The sequence below is a fragment of the Carettochelys insculpta genome, chromosome 2, assembly GCF_033958435.1.
Source record: "Carettochelys insculpta isolate YL-2023 chromosome 2, ASM3395843v1, whole genome shotgun sequence".
In the NCBI taxonomy this organism is placed as follows: Eukaryota; Metazoa; Chordata; order Testudines; family Carettochelyidae; genus Carettochelys; species Carettochelys insculpta.
In genome coordinates this window covers 273,582,087-273,599,588 of record NC_134138.1, presented here as the reverse complement: position 1 = coordinate 273,599,588, position 17,502 = coordinate 273,582,087, and the positions used below count along the sequence as shown (strand labels likewise).

The 17,502-nt window shown below is 54.0% G+C and overlaps 1 protein-coding gene across 1 annotated transcript in view; it reads left to right on the top strand.

Moving 5' to 3' along the window:
* The first annotated feature begins 13,150 nt into the window (after positions 1-13,150).
* The window catches only part of HHATL (hedgehog acyltransferase like), a 39,099-nt gene continuing 34,747 nt past the window's right edge, over positions 13,151-17,502 (top strand). The window contains exon 1 of the mRNA XM_074986334.1: positions 13,151-13,351. The gene's annotated coding sequence lies outside the window, so the exon portion shown is untranslated. The remainder of the gene's footprint in view (positions 13,352-17,502) is intronic.

Sequence of the window (17,502 nt, the reverse complement as noted above, 5' to 3'; positions counted from 1 at the left end):
CAAATGGAAAAAAAGACCCTGTAACTGAGCCACTAGGCTCTAAATTAAGCTCCGTCCAGGCCAAGAAAAGTTTTAGGTTTCTCTCACCAGCCTCACCTCTGCCATGGTGGCTTGTAAAGCTTGCAGCCCCCCACAGGACAGGGTGGCTTTGTGGTACAGAAACACCAGTTAGAGCCTCACCCTGCTCCCATTTCAAACCAAAGGCCTGGAACCTCTGTGGCAGGCAGAGGGCAAAGTTTTTGGTAGCAGAGAGAAATGTTCTTCCCAAGCTGTGAGTCACTTTAAACAGAGCCACATTCTCTGCAGGGCGCTGAGGACAGGGAGAGATAGCATTGCAGCTCGTGTGTCTCTGAGGAAGGATGGTGCAGTGGTCAGAGCAGCGTTTCTTAAACTTACTGCCACGGAACACTGGCGTTCTGTGAAAAACTCGCAGGTGTGCCGCGAGCATTTGGAAAAACAATTCAAAGTTTTATAATAAGACTGTATTTTCTGTTTTTAATACAATGTTACTTCTTCATTGCTATGATACCAGATTCAATTACTTCCTACTTTTTTTTCTGTATACGTTGCTGTTTGGTTTTTCTTTTTGATCTGACCCTTTTTTTTTTTTGAAGAAAATTTTCATAGTTGTTCCGCATACAAATATTGTTTGGCGTTCCATGGTCTCAAAAAGTTTAAGATACACAGGATTAGAGCAGTAGCTTGGGCTTCAGGAGTGGTGGGTTTAATTCCCTGCTCTGCCACAGACTTCATGTGTGACCTTGGGCAAGTCACTTATTGTCCAGGGACGCTCCCTGCAACAGGGACAGTAAACAGCCCAGGGGAGTTGTAAAGGTAAATGTGCTGAAGAGTGGGAGATGGTTGGACTCTAAGGGGTGGGGCCAGCTAAGTGCCAAAGGTAGATATACGTCCCAGGTTAGGAATTGTTGTCCCCGAGTGCACTGCATTATGTGCACCCAAGTTCAGCCACCCATATCCCAGACTTCCCCTCGCCCTGCCAACAGATGGCCACTCTAGCCCTTTGTTTGGGTGCCAAACTTGACTGTCCAGAGCAGCTAGTCAGCCTGTGGGATACATCTAGTGGGTTCCCAGCGCACAAAGCTAGTGGGACTGTGTCTACCCAGCAAGGCAATATGGTTTGAACCTGGGCCCCAGTCTCATTTGGGCTCGACCCAGCCCCCAGTGGGATCCTGTGTCTGATCTGTGGGTTAGCAGCATTCTTGTATAGATGGCAGTCAGGCCGGGGGAGGAGGCTAGTGCCTGAATTTGAACCCCGGACTGATATTGCATTGTATGGCCAGACATGGATTACTGCAGCCAGCCTCTGGGGTGCTCTGATTTATGCAGGAGCTGTAGCGGGTAACTACAGCTGGTGAAACCAATGAAATGTAAACTGTTCCCTGGTAGCGAGGCCCATGACCCCCTAGTGCCTGAGCCCCAGTGTCCTCTAATCCCCGAGCAGAAACACTCAACAGCTCAGGAGGGGCCTAGTGAGTTTTGCCTTTCAGTGCAGAGCACAAGCTGTTACTGCTCAGGGCTTGGTCATGACAATAAGTCTGCCTCACACGTGTTTTCTGTCCCCTTGAGTCATTACACTCCAGGGCTCCCTGCTGAGCCTGCCCATGGGGTCCTAGCTGTCACCAACGATGGCCGAGAACAGGCTGCCTTCCTGAGCAGGGACTATGCCTACAGGTGCAATAAAAACATAAAACTCAGGCCAGCAGCAGAAGCTGTAAATCCCCATCCAGCAGAGCACCCACCCCGGGTAATAAAGCAGCACTCCACACCGAGGGAGGCGTGTTAGGCACATTACAAACAAATCAGGCTTGATTTGAAAAAACGTTGGGGGCGGTGGTTAAATTACCTGGTCCATAAATTAAAGCAAAATGATTTTTGTTGTGGTGGTTCCTGGGGCTTAATGACCCCCCACCCATTTATAGGGTGTCATTCAGCCAACAGGCTGGCCAAGGGCCTCACAAATTACACACTAAAAGCTACACAGCAGGCACTTTACAGCTGTCGCTGCATACGGAGCTGAGGAGGAAGGTGGTACCACCCACCCCAAAGTTCTGGCCCCTACCACTTAATTTGCATGTTCATGGCCAGGCCTGCACTGCAGTGCCTAAACCAGTATAAGCCTCTAGTAGAGCAGCCACCTGTGCCGACAGGAGCTGATGTTTGCTAGTGTGCGACCACACCTCCCCCATGACATCATCTGTGCCCATAGAACCGCTTGTCTGCAGGTGTAGCTGCAGCTGTCCCACAGGCTTTGTTGGTATAGCTGTGGGTTGGCAGCAGTGTTCCCTGTAACCTGAGCGCTTGGGCAGCCGCCCAGGAGAGATTCAGGTGCTGCTCAGCTGATTAGCAGAGGGTCCACAACCAGCAGCCTATTTCCATTGGGGGCGCCTATCTGCATGTGCCTCAGTACAGATAACAAAATTTCTTCCACCCATAGATGGAAAAAATTAGAGGGAATCCTGGTTGGTTGGGCTGGGGGTTCACACCCCCAATCCGCATCGCTGTGCACATGCAAGTTTTCAGCGTGCTCCAGGCTGCTGTTAATGGTGTGGAGCCTGGTGTGCCATTCCACGGCTCCAGTTCTATCCAGCGGGGGCAGTAGCAAGCCCACGCACTAGCCTGCTTGGTCCTATAACATGTTTACCTTCCTTGGGACAGAGAATAGCAGCTGTGTGAGGAGCTTCTAACACCCCAGTAACCAACCCTCCAAAGGACGGTTCCTTTCCCAGCTTTGTGGCTTGGTTTGCTCTTGAAACAACTAGGGACTATGCCGGGACATTGGCCGTTGAGCCAATCCCTTAACTATGCAGTGCCTCAGTTTCCCCAACAATACAATGGGGGCATAATGAGCCTTGGGAAAGCACTTGGTGATCCTTACACCAGGGCTGGGGCTGGATGTATCGTGCAAGGCTGAGTGCCATACGAGAGCGGATTGTTATTAGTAGGGGAGTTAAAAGCTCTGTAGCTTATTCAGCTTGGACTGTTACAGGACTTCGCTCCATTTTCTGGTGGGCTCATTGGCTGAGGGTTTCTGTGATGAAGCAGCTGAAGGGAGACCCAGAGTGCTGGAGCTACGGGGGCTGATCTGCTGTTTCTGACAGCACAGTGTGTCCTTCAATACTGCACAAAAGGAAACTCTCCCGGCCAAGTGGGGTGTGTGCATAACAGCACATTGCATTGCTAAAGGCTTCCCCGTCCGAGGGGGGACAGATGGGAATTCATTAAGCTGCACAGCATATTTGTTAGTTAGGGAAGCATTATTAGCCCCAGTTTATAGATGGGACACTGAGGCACAACATAATCTTAGCTCTTCTCTTCTCCTCCCCTCTTACCTTGAGGTGACCAAGTCATGAGTCTAGTGGAGTGCATGCACTGTGGGGCTACGTCTACACGTGCAGCCAACATCGAAATAGTCTATTTCGATGAATAACGTCTACACGTCCTCCAGGGCCGGCAACGTCGATGTTCAACTTCGACGTTGCTCAGCCCAACATCGAAATAGGCGCAGCGAGGGAACGTCTACATGTCAAAGTAGCACACATCGAAATAGGGATGCCAGGCACAGCTGCAGACAGGGTCAACGGGCGGACTCAACAGCAAGCCGCTCCCTTAAAGGGCCCCTCCCAGACACAGTTGCACTAAACAACACAAGATACACAGAGCTGACAACTGGTTGCAGACCCTGTGCCTGCAGCATAGATCCCCAGCTGCCGCAGAAGCAGCCAGAAGCCCTGGGCTAAGGGCTGCTGCCCACGGTGACCATAGAGCCCCGCAGGGGCTGGAGAGAGAGCATCTCTCAACCCCCCAGCTGATGGCCGCCATGGAGGACCCAGCAATTTCGATGTTGCGGGACGCGGATCGTCTACACGGTCCCTACTTCGACGTTGAACGTCGAAGTAGGGCGCTATTCCTATCTCCTCATGAGGTTAGCGACTTCGACGTCTCGCCGCCTAACGTCGAAGTTAACTTCGAAATAGCGCCCGACGCGTGTAGACACGACGGGCGCTATTTCGAAGTTGGTGCCGCTACTTCGAAGTAGCGTGCACGTGTAGACGCAGCTTGGGTGTGCTGCCATTGGTCACATCGCCTGGCTGTGCAAGGAGGGGCTCCCCAGCTGAGTTTTCTGGGGAGATCAGCGGCACTTCCTTGGCTTTCCCTCTAATTGCACAGAGCTGGGTGTCCTGCACCAGGCAGGGGTGGGATTTGCCTCGTAGTTACACCAGCACAAATGTAGAGTGAAATTAGTGGACTAAGTGGAAAAACTACTTCACCAGGAGGGTGGTGAAGCATTGGAATGTGTTGCCCAGCGAGGCGGTGGATTCTCCATCCCTTGAGGTTTTTAAGTCCTGGCTGGACAAGGTCCTGGCTGGGATGACTTAGTGGGGGGTTGATCCTGCTTGAAGCAGGGGGCTGGACTCAATGACCTCCTGAGGTCCCTTCCAGCCCTGTGATTCTGTGATACTCCTGCCAAGGCTGATCCCCACTCAGACCCTCTGCGGGCAGAAGGTGGAGGCCTGCAAGAGAACTTAAAAAATAACCTTGCCTTTATAGGCTTGTGCTTAAAAGCTTCCCAAGATCACAGATTCCCTGACCCTGGGAGAGAGCTGCCATCACCTAAGTGAGAAAATCCCGCTTTAGAACCCAGGCAGACACACCTGGGATGCCTCCTTTAGCAGGGGGTAACCCCAAGCTCTTAACTCTTCATTAGGAAAGTGCTTGAAAACAGAGAGTTAAAAATTAAGCTGCAATCTGCTAGCTGACCTTTCAGTCTTAGGCCTGCATGTACACACAGACCCCTCTGTAGAACACAGAAATGAATAAATTACCTTTTTAAGACAATAATTTAACAAAACAAAAATATACCTAATGAAGCATACTTGGTTTCTTCATGTTGCAGAGCAACAAAACAAGTAAATTAAAGCACAAAAATTACATCCCTGAACTTCAGCTTAGAAGTTACAGTGTACGGGGGATACATCAGCCAGCCTAAAAAGTCCTGCACCAAACCCGAAATAAAAAATAACCTGATTGCATCCAAATAAACATTTCCTTTTTACTTACACATTTGTATACCCAGATTTCCTTACAGCCTAAAAATTTACTAAACCCTCCAAGCTTAGACTTAAACCATTTTTGTCTCCCTCCTGTAGCCACACGCACACACACAAACTTTTTCAGCAGGTAAATGCTTCAATTTAACCCCACCCCCTCTTTTTTCCCCATTAGCTCACCTGGCTGCTTGCCAACAAAAAAACATTAATTTAGGGTTTAACCCTTTAAGGTACTTATTCATAACAACTCCCAGTTTATATCATTGGTTCTGAGGCAGAATCTGGCTTGGGCTCTCTAAGGCTGAGTATCGCTGGGTGTTTGTGTTCTCTACATGCACCATAGATCACAGCCAGTGGCAGGAGAGGTCAGGGAGGAAGGGACAGTTACCAAATCATCATCATTTTTGCCCCAGTTTCCATAGAGGTACCACGCCAGCTCCAGATCCCATCCCATGGCAGTGTGGGGATCAAGGGGCCCAGACAGGCACAACAGAGACCCACTTGGTCAGGTGCCCACAAAAGTTTATGCTCCAAAATATCTGTTAGTCTATAAGATGCCACAGGACTTATTGTTGGTTTTGAAGACACAGACTAACTTGGCTACCTCACTGATACCTGTCACCAGACAGACACACTAGCTTTTCATCTTTCCAGATCCCTCCCAACTAGCCTGCCCGTGCAACTGCCAACATAAGAAACTAATAAATCTGTAGCATCCTCACAGTGAGCCCCAGAGGGGCAGCTAACCCAGGAGAGGGCAGCTGGGGCAGATGTACTCCTGGATACTCCAGAGACATGAAAGACTGCTCCAGTGTCTGAGACAAAGGTAACGGGAAGGGAAAGTTCGCTTGACCCTAGTAGCGATTAGCATTACTCACAGCTCTGACCCTGCATCTAGAGACCTCCAAGTGCTCTGCACAGTGGGACTTGGAGGGCACAAATTAAGCAGCTTTCCTCTCCTCTTACTATTGGCTCTCTGAGGTGTGCAAGAGGCCCCCCCTTTCTCAGGCCTTTCAATGGGAAAAATCACTCCTACCCTTACAAGTCCCCAGTAACTGAGCAGCACTTGGAATTCTCACCCTGCAGGGAAAAGGGAGACACAGCATAGCAAAGACAGCTGCTGTAAATAGACACTAATGTGGGGGAGTGACACAGATTCACACCAGCTGAGAACATGGGCCTTCCTCTCTAAAAAAGAACCGGGGAAGTGTCAGTCTCCAGGAGACCTAGAGCAAGGTTACTGGAGCTCTATTCCCATGCTGCTTTACTAAGGCAAATATCAAAATCTCTTGTAAGCAATGACCTATTGACTAAATGGTGCTCTAGGGTCATAGCTTAGAGTTGGGGGGTCCAGGGGTGTAGGGTTTAGTGCTCTCCTTTCTTTCTTGGTTTTCTTTTGCTTCTCTAGGTTTTTGCAATTAAGTGAGTGGGGTGAGGGGAGGTCTGCAATGATTTTGAGCTCTGTTTAACAGCTTTTCCCAGGAGTCCCTTCTCTGATTTGCATCAAACTCTGCAGAAGCACTTGACACTCAAATGTCCGTTGTGGCTGAGACAAGGTCCATGTAGCCCAGTAGCTTGTATTCCAAGGGTGGCCAATGCCCACAGTGGAGGAGCCGAACAGGTAGTCATCCAGTGATCCCTCTGCTGTTGCCCATTCCCAGCTGCTGGCAGACAGAGGCTGTGGCCACCATCCCTGGCTAATACCTTCAAGCGGCCTCTCCTTCCATCTGAGCTTGATTTGCCCCCTGGATGCTGATTTTCTTGGATTTTGGATGCTGGGGGAAAATCCACTGCAATTGGTGGGAGCTGACAGCCACTGCAGGCCCTGAGGCAAAGTGAAGGGGGAGCCCAGCTGTGTGTGACAGAAGGGGTGTGGCTGGGACAGTGAGTCCTTAGCTCGACTCACTGGGTCCCTCTTCAGATCTGTGCACCTGGATCTCTGGCTGCTGCTCTCAACGTGGCAGTGGGTGGAGCTGCAGGCCCCTTTGGAATGCCAGGCCCTGGGGCGACTGCTCCCTTGTGTTCCCCAGCTCCTCCAGCACCAGACCTGGCTGCAACAGTAACTCTGGAGCAACCGCTTTGTCCCATAACCAAGGCTCTTTTCCTATGATGGGCCAGCTAAGTGTGTACCCACTCCAGCTTCCCTCCCCTTCCTCAATCTGTCACAGACCTGCTTCCTCTCCTGGGTCCCTGCTCCGGAGCGCTGGCGGAGCTGGGCAGGTTTGCTGGGCTGAGCCCTTTCCTTAGCTTCTCAGCCACGTGTTCCAAGGCCCCCCCCACCCCCCGGGTCAGACTCCAAGTCAAAATCGCTCTTCTTGCTCTTTGGCACCAGACACCCCACTCCATCCCATGCCGTGGTCTGGGCGTGGTACTCAGCTGCCCATTACCCTGCCCAGCCATGCGCCTGCCCCAAGCACCAGAACTGTGTGCAGGGCAGCCTGGCCCAGCAGCTCCCAATGCCCCTGGGCACACAGTGGGTTGAATTAGCCCATAAAACTGTCCAGCTGCAGTGTCTGATTCAGTCCTTTCCTGGCCCCCTGAGCTGGCAGAAAGCCAGTTGTTCACTGTTCCCCTCACTCGGCCTAGTCCCCAGGATTTCACTGCCACCTTCTCCCAGCTGCATGTCCCGGCGTCTACAAACGCTCCTGGCAGCTAATGCAAACACCCCACTCTCCTCACCCCTCTGCCTGCCTTGAAGGTCACCTCCCTCCTGGCTGGGGGGAACTCTGGCCCTGGGGCTCCAGCCTGTGACAAAGTGGGGTGGTGAGGGTTTTATTCCCCTGGTTAGGCGGCATGTGTTTCTTGCTGTCCTGTGGTAACACCAGGTGAGTGCCTCAGTTTCCCCTAGGCACAGTATCAGTGCATAGGGTGAGGGCAGTTTCAACGTGATGATTTCTCACACGTAGGCAATGGCCCTGCAGGCTCCTTGTAACCTAGGCAACCAGGTGACACCTTTCTTCCCAGGGAAACAGGACAAAGGAGGGTGGTGGGGCCCAGCTGGTTTGAATGGGAACTAGGCAGTGGAGGGGGACAGTCTTGTCTGGCTGGAGGGGGAGGAAGGAGGAAGGAGGAAGGAGGAACTGGGCCCGATGTGGGGACCACCTCTGGGCCCCTCTCCTGAGGATGAGTTGTACTGACAGCTTCAGGTTTCTGTGCTGACAAGTCTGTTCTACACTGTGTCCCTGTCGCCTCATAACCCTTCTGTTCTCCCTGCTGAATGAGTCACCTCTGACTGAAGATGGGGGGGCAGGACCTGGTGAACCTGCACTCCATGACACAGCCACCTTGCAGGGCTCCCCTACCCCGCCTTGTCCTGGCTACGATCAGATAACATCCTGCGCTGGCTGAGCACCTTCAGCCCCACTGTCTCCCAGCGCCCCTAGGAAGAAGGGTGGGGGAGCCCTTCCTCCCCATACGTGGGAACTGAGGCCCAGCTTGGTGAAGCTGGCACCTGGGTGCCCCATGAGGAAGCCGGGAGCACACAGCAGCAGGATGCAGCCTGAGAGGATGCCGCCTCTTTGTGATCTTGCCTGGTGCTGTAACATGTTCCCTCCAGTTCCCTGAGGCTGTAACCGAGGGCAGGTCTGCGCTAGGGGCCAAGTGGAGCTAAGTTACATAACTCCAGCTACATGACTAGCCCAGCTGGGGTCAACGTACCGACTTACCACAGCGTCCCCACCGGAGCGGCTGGATGAAAGGAGCTGTCCCGTCGCCTCCCTTAGTCCTCACGACCCCCTGGAGTACCAGGATCGACGGGAGCACGACCAGCAGTTGATTTAGCCCATCCCTGCTAGACCTTCTCCGTCGACTCCTGGGAGCTGGAGCTCCAGAGCGTCGAAATCCCGGGAAGCGTAGACAAGCCCCCAGGGTGCGCACTGGATCGGGCCCTGAGATGCTAAGCTGCAAGGGGCCCAGAACTGCGCCGAGGGCCTTGTGGGAGGGGAGCGCTCAGCGCCTCAGGCCAGCGCTTTCGGTGGGGTTTGGAAATCTGACCCTACCCGTGGGGATTGCCAATGGCCTTTGGCTCCTGGCTGCGCGCGCCAGCAACAACACGTCACATCCCAGCACAGCAGGCAGGGCTGAGCCCTGAAGTCCGCACCGGCTAAGAGCGCGGCGCTGCGGCAAGCCAGCCAGGCGATCTCAGCTCCCTGCAGTCGCTCGCCTCGCTCTCCGTTCTCCACATGCTGTAAGCGCTGTTCATAGTGAGTCGCCGGAGAGGGCGCTAAAGCAGAGGTGCACCAGGGTGGGAGTCACTGGGGAGCCGCGTACGGGCTCTGAATTCGGCAGGCCTTTCTGCCAGCTTTGGGCCGCGCAGCTCCGGGTGTGTCTCTCTTGGCTCCCATCCGGGGCTGATATAAAACCGGCCGTGATTATGTCGGGTATCAGGAACAGAGGTTGCCATGGCACAGAGCGCCCTTCTCCATCCCTGCTAAGGCAACCGTGCGCCTCACGGGGGAGGCCTGGCAGCTGGGTCAGTCCTGCTCGCTCGGCAAAATGGCATCCTTCATGTGACCTCCCCTCCCCTGCCCCAGCAAAGCAGCAGCCTCTCTGCACGTAACCTCACAAGCACCATGTGTACAAGGTCAGGCCACTGGGGACAAAGTCCAGCAGACAAAGACTGGTGGGATGTTGTCTTTCTGAGACTGCACAGGGACTGCCGAGCACACTGATCGCAATTGTTGCATTGTTCTCTTGTTCCCTCCCTTGACCGATTACTCTTACCACTTGCCATCTTAGAAGTATATTCTGCATGGCGAGGCAGGGCCTGTCTGTGTTTGTGCAGAGCTTAGCCCATTAGATCCCACCACTGACACCAGTGAGAGCGAGGCGATGAGCTGTTCCTTTCTGCTGTGGTGGCCAGAGGTGCTGGAGCTCTGTATAACGGGTGTGGCAGTCCTGGAAACATGGCTACTTTATCCAGCTTCCAAAAGACGCAACCTGAAGGAAGGCAAGAACTGGAGGGACGTTCCAGGGAAAGTGTTCAATAGGGTTCTGTTGGAGACAATGAAGACAGAAATCGACAGATGTCTCAGGGAAGAGCAGGCCAGCTTCTGACGTGAGAGGTCTTGTAGTGACCAAATAGCAACTCTCAGGGTGATCATAGAACAGTCACTTGAGTGGAACTCACCCAGTACGTAACCTTCATAGACTTTGAAAAAGCCTTTGATAGAGTTGATAGAGACACTTTGTAGAAACTGTTGCAACACCCTGACATCCCATCCAAAATTATTAACCTGATCCGTTCAACGTATGAACCCTCGACTTACCAAGTTGCTCACAATGCTGTCTTGAGAGAATCCTTCAGCATACTCTTAGGAGTGCAAAGGGGTGGCTATTGTCACCTTTCCTGTTCTTGATCACAATGGACTGGATTATGAGCAGGACAACAGATGGCCATCAAAGGGGCATTCAGTGAACACTTTTCAAACAGCTAAAGGACATTGATTTTGCTGGTGATGTCACCCTCCTTTCACACTGACATAAAAACATGGAAGAAATGGTCACAATGCTAGATAGCTCTGGTTCAAAGACTGGACTGAGCATTAACAAGGGAAAGACCGGGACAATGAGGATCAACCAGTCCAACAACAACACCATCACACTGGGAGGAGATGACCTGGAAGATATGGAGCTATTCACCTACTTGGGGAGTATTATGGGCAAAGAGGGAAGAACAGACAAGGATATCGGTGCTAAAACAGGGAAAGAAACAGCTGCATTCAAGACTCTTTACCCTGTATGGAGTTCACATACAATATCTGAGAAGACAAAACTGCAGATCTTCAACACAAATGTGAAGAGTGTGCTCTTGTATGGATGCGAGACCTGGCGTACTAAAAAGTCTTCAAATCACAAGCTACAGACATTCCTAAACAGATGCCGGAGGTACGTCCTTCACATCAAATGGCAAAACTTTGTCACAAAAGAGGAGCTTGAAACAGAGCAGGACAAGAACCACCTGACGTTCCAATCAAGAGAAGAAAGTGGGAATGGCCAGGCCACGCTCTCAGAAAACCATCGTTCAGCATAGTCCATCTGGCTCTTAAATGGAACCCACAAGGAAAACGCAAAAGAGGAAGACCGTGGACAATGTGGAGAAGGTCTACTGAGACTGAAGGACAACAACTGGGGTATTCCTGGGGTCAGCTAGAAGTTTTGTCCAGAGACAGAGTGAAATGGAGGAGACTTGTAGATGATCTATGTTCTGCTTGGAGTACGAGGGTTTAAGTCAGTACATCAGTCCCTCAGCTTGCTGTCTCTAGTGCTGTGTTACCTGGTGAGGCAGGGAGCTAGTCACGTTACCCTGTCATTTCCTCATCAGAAACACATGGGTGTTGGCTCACTGCCCCTTTTACTGCCTGGCTGCAAAAGAGAATGGATATGTCAGCAACAGCTGGAGCCGTCAGGCTGTTCTCCTGGCTGCACTGCGATGGGAGCATTGTACGGTGCTGATCAGCAGACGCCCATGGTTCCCAAACCTCACTGGGGGGAAGTAGGGGGAATTATCCTGCATCACTGGAGCCAGTGAGACAGCCCCTGGAAGTAGCATGTAGAGAGCTTCCTGGTGCCTTTCTCTGGTGCCTGGAAATATTGGCCAATGAATAAGGGGCCTGCCTGGGAATCATGCACCCTGCCTTCCCCTACTGACTCACTGCAATGTCTTGGCAGTCTCTTTGCAGTGCCTCAGTTTCTCCATCTGTATAACGGCGACTAAAATCTACCCACCTTTGAGGCCTACAGCTGAAGCCCTGTGTAAGCTGCAGCGCTGTGCCTTGCTTGTGCTTGGCATGGAAGTGGGCTCTGGCCTGCAACGTTCCTAAGGCGAGGAGAAGCTAGACATGCCACCAACTAAAGGGCTGGGCAGAGGCTAAGGTGCGGGAACAGGGGGAAGGATCTTATCCCTTCCAAGCCTGTTTCCTGTGGCCACTGTGCACCTCTTAACCCCTTCCCAGAGGCCCTGGGGAGAGCCTACATCCTCATCTTGTCCCTTTTGATGGAGTACAGGAGCCTGCCTTTTCTCCTGCTGCCTCCCAGCTTAGCCGCCGGGGTTCCGTCACTGAGCTCCAGGAGGCCAGGGTGCCGTTGCTGCCAATCTGCCAGGCTGTGCACCTGAAGACATGCCATGACGGTGGAGGAGCTGGTGGGGCCGCATGGAGGCCATCATGCCGCTTGCACTGGTGTGTGGCCATTTCCGGCCCGCTCAGCTGGAGGGGAAATTGACACAGCGGCTGTTGCGGTTATAGGTCTGGCTCCCAGGAAGGCATTTGGCTCCAGCTCTTTCAGTTCCGGGGAGGCCATTCTGGAATGGTTTTCCCTGCCTCATGCCCAGTCTGATCCACAGGCTCACAGTGCTGGGAGGTTTCAGGTGTATGAATACAGAGCTGGGGGAAGCTCCCCCTCCATGGATGCTCCTTGAAATTTGGTCTCCTGGGTACACATGGTCATGTGTGGCTGGGCCACACTACCCCAGGTTTGCAGTGAAGGCCAGTGCCAGGTTAGATTCACCTGGTCGCATGATGCACACATGGGAGCAAAATCCACAGTCCTTGGTAAGCAGAGAAGGCCCTGCCTCTGCAGTCTACTCTGAGCAGACCTTGCCCTGCACCCTGGCCAAGGCCCATGGAAGTTTGTCACTGCTGGGGGCCCTGGGTGCGTGGCCCCTGGTACAACGTGAGCTAAAGGCCTTGTGCTGTTGCTAGGTGAATGCAGTGGGACTGGTTAGCCTGGATGTGCACCTTGATGTAGAGCCTCTAAGGCCGCCAGAGAAGGTCAGCCGGCAGTACCTACAAACACCACGCCCAGGGCAGCAATTTGACACCACTGACCCAGAAGCCTGGAGGTGAAACCAGCCAGTTCCCAGTGCGAGAAGGGACCTGATATCCAGCTGGCACAAGCCCAGCAGGTTGCCCTGGGCTGCCAGCCTCCCTCTCCCGCCCCTCCATCCTCCCCAACTTGCCCTGAATTAACTTTTGTGGCTGCTGTTTGGCAGGCAGCTTCTAACCAGCCCCCCTCGGTAGTTCTGATCTAAAATAAAACTCTCCCGCCTGCCGTACTCACTCACTCGCTCGCTCGCTCGCTGCTAAACTCACTCCAGGGATCCACTCCGGGGGGAGGCGGCCAACAAACCAAAGAGCCACCGGACAGACAGACGGATGCTGTAGAGGAAGGACAACTTGCTATTTCTTCCTCCCCACCCAGGTTCTGAAGGACTCTCCCATCCCCGGCTTTGCCTTACTTCTGAGATCTGGTCTGGTGCTGCTCTGTGCCAGCTGCTTTTCAAGGTCAGTTGCAGGGACCTGCATGTATATAAATTGGGGCATTGTGAAAGGACTTTGTTTGCGTGGCATGTGCTCGCCCCTCCTTGCGGTGGGGTTGGATCCTGTCCCGTGCCCTGCAGCTGAGCAGAATGCCTTGCTGTGTCTGCGGCCGGGGGCGCAACGGCAGTGGATGGGACGAGAGGACAGGTTGCTTTCCCTGGACAGGGTGCAAGTGCTGTATGTAATAGTGACCTCTTGCAACAGGACTCGCCCCCAGTGCAGATGTACCTGTTGTGCGATCCTAACCTGTGGCCATAGCGTGTAACGTGCACACCCGCTAGCTGGTCCCACCGTCTCCCAGTGCAGAGGAGGGAGCCAGGGCTGTGGGCATGCTGAGCCAGGCGTGCATGGGTTTGTGCTCACGCCTACCTGCAAAGAGGGAGCAGAGCCCCACTGGAGCAGGGGACAGGAGCTTTGGGCCGTCACAGAGGACTGCAGCTGCACACAGGGCAGCTGGGTGGCTAAATCTGGAGAGGGCTCTGAGTTGTGTCAACCGAGGCTTTTCTCCTCACCAGCTTTGGGGACATTGCAGTTTATGTAACTTTGCTCCATTAACTTCCTCCCACCTGGCCCTGCTGGGATCGATACCTGGGATGCCCTTGCCAGTTCCTGGTAAGGCCACAGTGGCTGAAGTCACTTTGAGAGGACATCAGCTTAATGCCAACAAGGAACCAAGCCCCAAACACTCCCACCGGATGGGTTAAAATCAGCTAAAGCGAAGCAGCAGCACTTGGACCTTAAGACGTGATCTTGCAGTGCAAGCAGGAGGACGCACCATGCGGCCTGGCTGCTGAAGTGCCAGATTAGGGATCTGGGTTCTACTCCTGGCTCTGCTGCTGAGGGTCTTTGGGGCAAGTCACTTTCCTGCTCCCTGCCTCAGTTTCCCTATCTGCCAAGTGGAGCAGTGGCCCTGACCTTGGCAGGGAGGCGAGAGGTGTGGCTGCCCTGTGTTAGGTATATTCCATCTCTTGGTGCTGACCCAGTCGTGCAAGAGAACAGGCGCAGGACTTTACCGGACTGACCCCAGCCACTGCAGCAATGCTCAGGGGCTGCCAGCTCAGCTCACAGTGGGTTCTGTGGGGGCCACGATAACCAGGCGGTGCTATTCAGCTCCTTGTGAGCCCGGCAGCAGGGGACAAATGCTGCCCTACCTTGTGCCCCAGCAACCTCTCTGCATTCCCCAGCAGCACCGCTGAAGGCAGCAGGGACCCAAGGGGACAGAATTGGGCCCAGATACTGCCCAGCTCTCTGTCACAAGGGACTAAGCTGCCAGGGCCTTGCTGCAGAGTCATGGGGGAAGGCAGCTGCTGGGTTAGGGCGCTGAGTCCCTCTGTAGGTGCTGGGCTCTGCCTTCCACTGTACTCCCCAGAGCTGTTGTTTGCTGAACGTGTCCACCCCTTTGGAGACAGTTCCCCCTCGGTGCCAGGAAGTGCACCCTGCTAGGATGTCCTGTTCCCCCAGCCAGACCCCACAGTCTCCCCGTCCCTTGACCCCGGGATGCTGCGCTAGCCTCCTTAGCCTTTTCATGGCCATGGGCTGGAGGCTGTGAGCATGGGACATAGCCACTGAGTGCCCCAAGGAGCCCAGGGGTCTCCCAGTTGGGAGCGTGGGTGGCCTCTCACCGCGCGGGGAAGGGGTGCCTAGGACTGAAGCCAGCGGCCCAGCAGCGTCAGGCTGGTTCCCTGGCTCCACAGCCCGAACTGCACCGACTCTCCCATCTCCTGTCAGCATCGCGCCTCAGACAGGTCTCCAGCGCCTCTCTCCTGTCTGCCCTCGGTACACTGCCAGCCCTCTTTGGCCTGCTAATGCCGTTCGTGGCCCAGGGTCGCTGGCTGGGTAATAGTTAAAACACAGACAGGTCAGTAGGATTGATGGAACCTCCCCTCACCCACCTCTTCCCGCATGGCCCCGCCCCTTCCCTTAGGGCCACACCCCTTTCCTGCCTTTTCCTATGAAGCCCTGCCCCCATCCACCTGGCACTCGCTATCCCCCACCCTCCCAGGTAAGGAGGGACTCACTGTGGAGTCTGGGCTGGGAGATGTACCACCCAATGGGGTAGGAGGGGGCCTTGGCTGAGGAGGGGCTGGGGCAGGTGACGACCTGGAGCCTGCCTCCCTGCCCCCAGCAGACAGACTTTGTGCATCCACTCAGCAGATCTGACCGGATGCTCTCAGGTCCCCTTTCTCACCAGATGTTCCAGTCGAAAACCAAGCGCCTGGTCACCCTGTTGTTGCCACTGTGCACACGGAGGACCTCGCAGGCTTTCATTCCTCCTCACAGCCCCGTGGGGAGACAGAGCAACACCATTCACCCAGTGGGGCCGACAGCCAGTACAGGCCTGGGGCCAGCACCATGCTCCAGAAGGGGCGGAGCCTCAGGCAGAAGGGGCGGGGCCAGGGCAGTCAGCCCTTAGCACCACCTGGAGCACAGCCCTGCCCCTTAACATTGCAGGGGAGCTAAGATCGAGTGGTGCACACACCAGGGTGAGGGGTGGCACCTGAGCACTGCCCCTTTGGGGTAGGAGAGAGACCTTCCTCTGCTTGGGCTTCTCAGCTGTAAACCATCCCAGCTGTTGGTGCCTGAGCAGGGTGAAATTGCTGAGCCCTGGCCCAGCTGGGTCTCCAGGAGCACAGCTGCCCGTGTCCCAGTTGGGACCAGGTTCCTCAGTTTTTCCTCTCAGCAGCTCTGCAAAGAGCCACCATGGAGCCAGCAGGGGGAGGGGAGGATTGATGTCCTGCATCCCAGCTGGTGAGGAGCTGGTCAATTTCCTCCCACCAGGGCTCTTTATATAGCCACTCTGGAGGGAAATGCCAACCCCACAGGCAGGCTTGAACCTGGGATTTCTGGAGCTTAGTGCAGGTGCCGCTACAGCTTGAGCTAAAGGCCAGCTGGCTCTCAACTGAGGCTGTAGAGGACACTTAATCTTTCTCTGTGACGTGGCCTAGGTACCCCTACATGGGCCAGTGAACCACACCTTGGTGTGTAGGTTGCATTCGCACTGGCAGGCAGCTGAAATGTTGTTGGGGGGAGCCCTCCCCCAGCTGAGACAAGGGGGAGGAAGACTTTTGGAGCTGGGACACTGTTTAACGCCTGCATCCTGGCTCCAACCGGCTGGTGGGAAGCAGGGAGTGGCTGCTCTCTGGAGCCACCTCTCCCGTGAGTAATCAAGTAACCCACTGAAATTTTCAGTGGGTTACTGGATTTACTGATCATTCCCAGCATGGCATTGAGCAGATTTTGGAAATGTGTCTGTGCACGCTGGTGAAGGCAGTGTATTCTGTGGTGGATATGAAACATGAATGCATCCGATCCTCATTTCACTTGTTGTCTGCACTACTACATCACAAACCTCTCTAGTAAGAGAAAAATGTAGTAAATGGAAGTAAATGTGACATTTATGGACAATCGATTCAGCTGAGAAAAGAGGGCGTACCAGGGAAAGGGCTGTCTCAATGAAGTGTGCCGTGTTACTGAAACGCTTGGGAACCACAGCCATCGGGTGCTGCAGGAGAGATTCCCATCATGCACGAAAGGGCCTGCCAGTGTGCTGGAGTAACCTCAGGTGCAGAGGATTAAGGCAGCATCAGGACCAATGTTTCCTGTAAGATGAGCACGTGGACAGCCACCAGGAGAGAATCTGGTGCTGCCCAGCTGATTAGCAGAGAACCCACAGCTGGCTGTGTGTGTGTGTGTGTGTGTGTGTGTGTGTACTGGTGGTGTACATCCACACATGCCTTGGTGCACTTAACAAAATTTATTCTGCCCTGGATGGAAAAACTCAGAAAGACCCTGGTCAGGACTTACGTGGCTTTGCCCAGGCCCATTCGTGGAACCTTAGATTGGCTAGGGGAACATACAGGTGGAGATTTATAATTACTTTGGTTTGCAGGAGTGTGGGAGTTTTCAGGGGCAGAGAGGCCTTGGATGTGTTACACAGGAAACCGAAGCAGCGGAGGAAGCTGATGTCATGCCATGTACATTCTAGGCTAACCACTGGCCCAGCCTGCCTTCCCTGGCATTTGGGCTGCTGGGGAAGAAGTTTGGGGCTAAGTCACTGGGGTGGTGACCTGCTTTGGGTGGAAAGCCCAGGTGCAAGCGAACCTGCACTTGCGGTG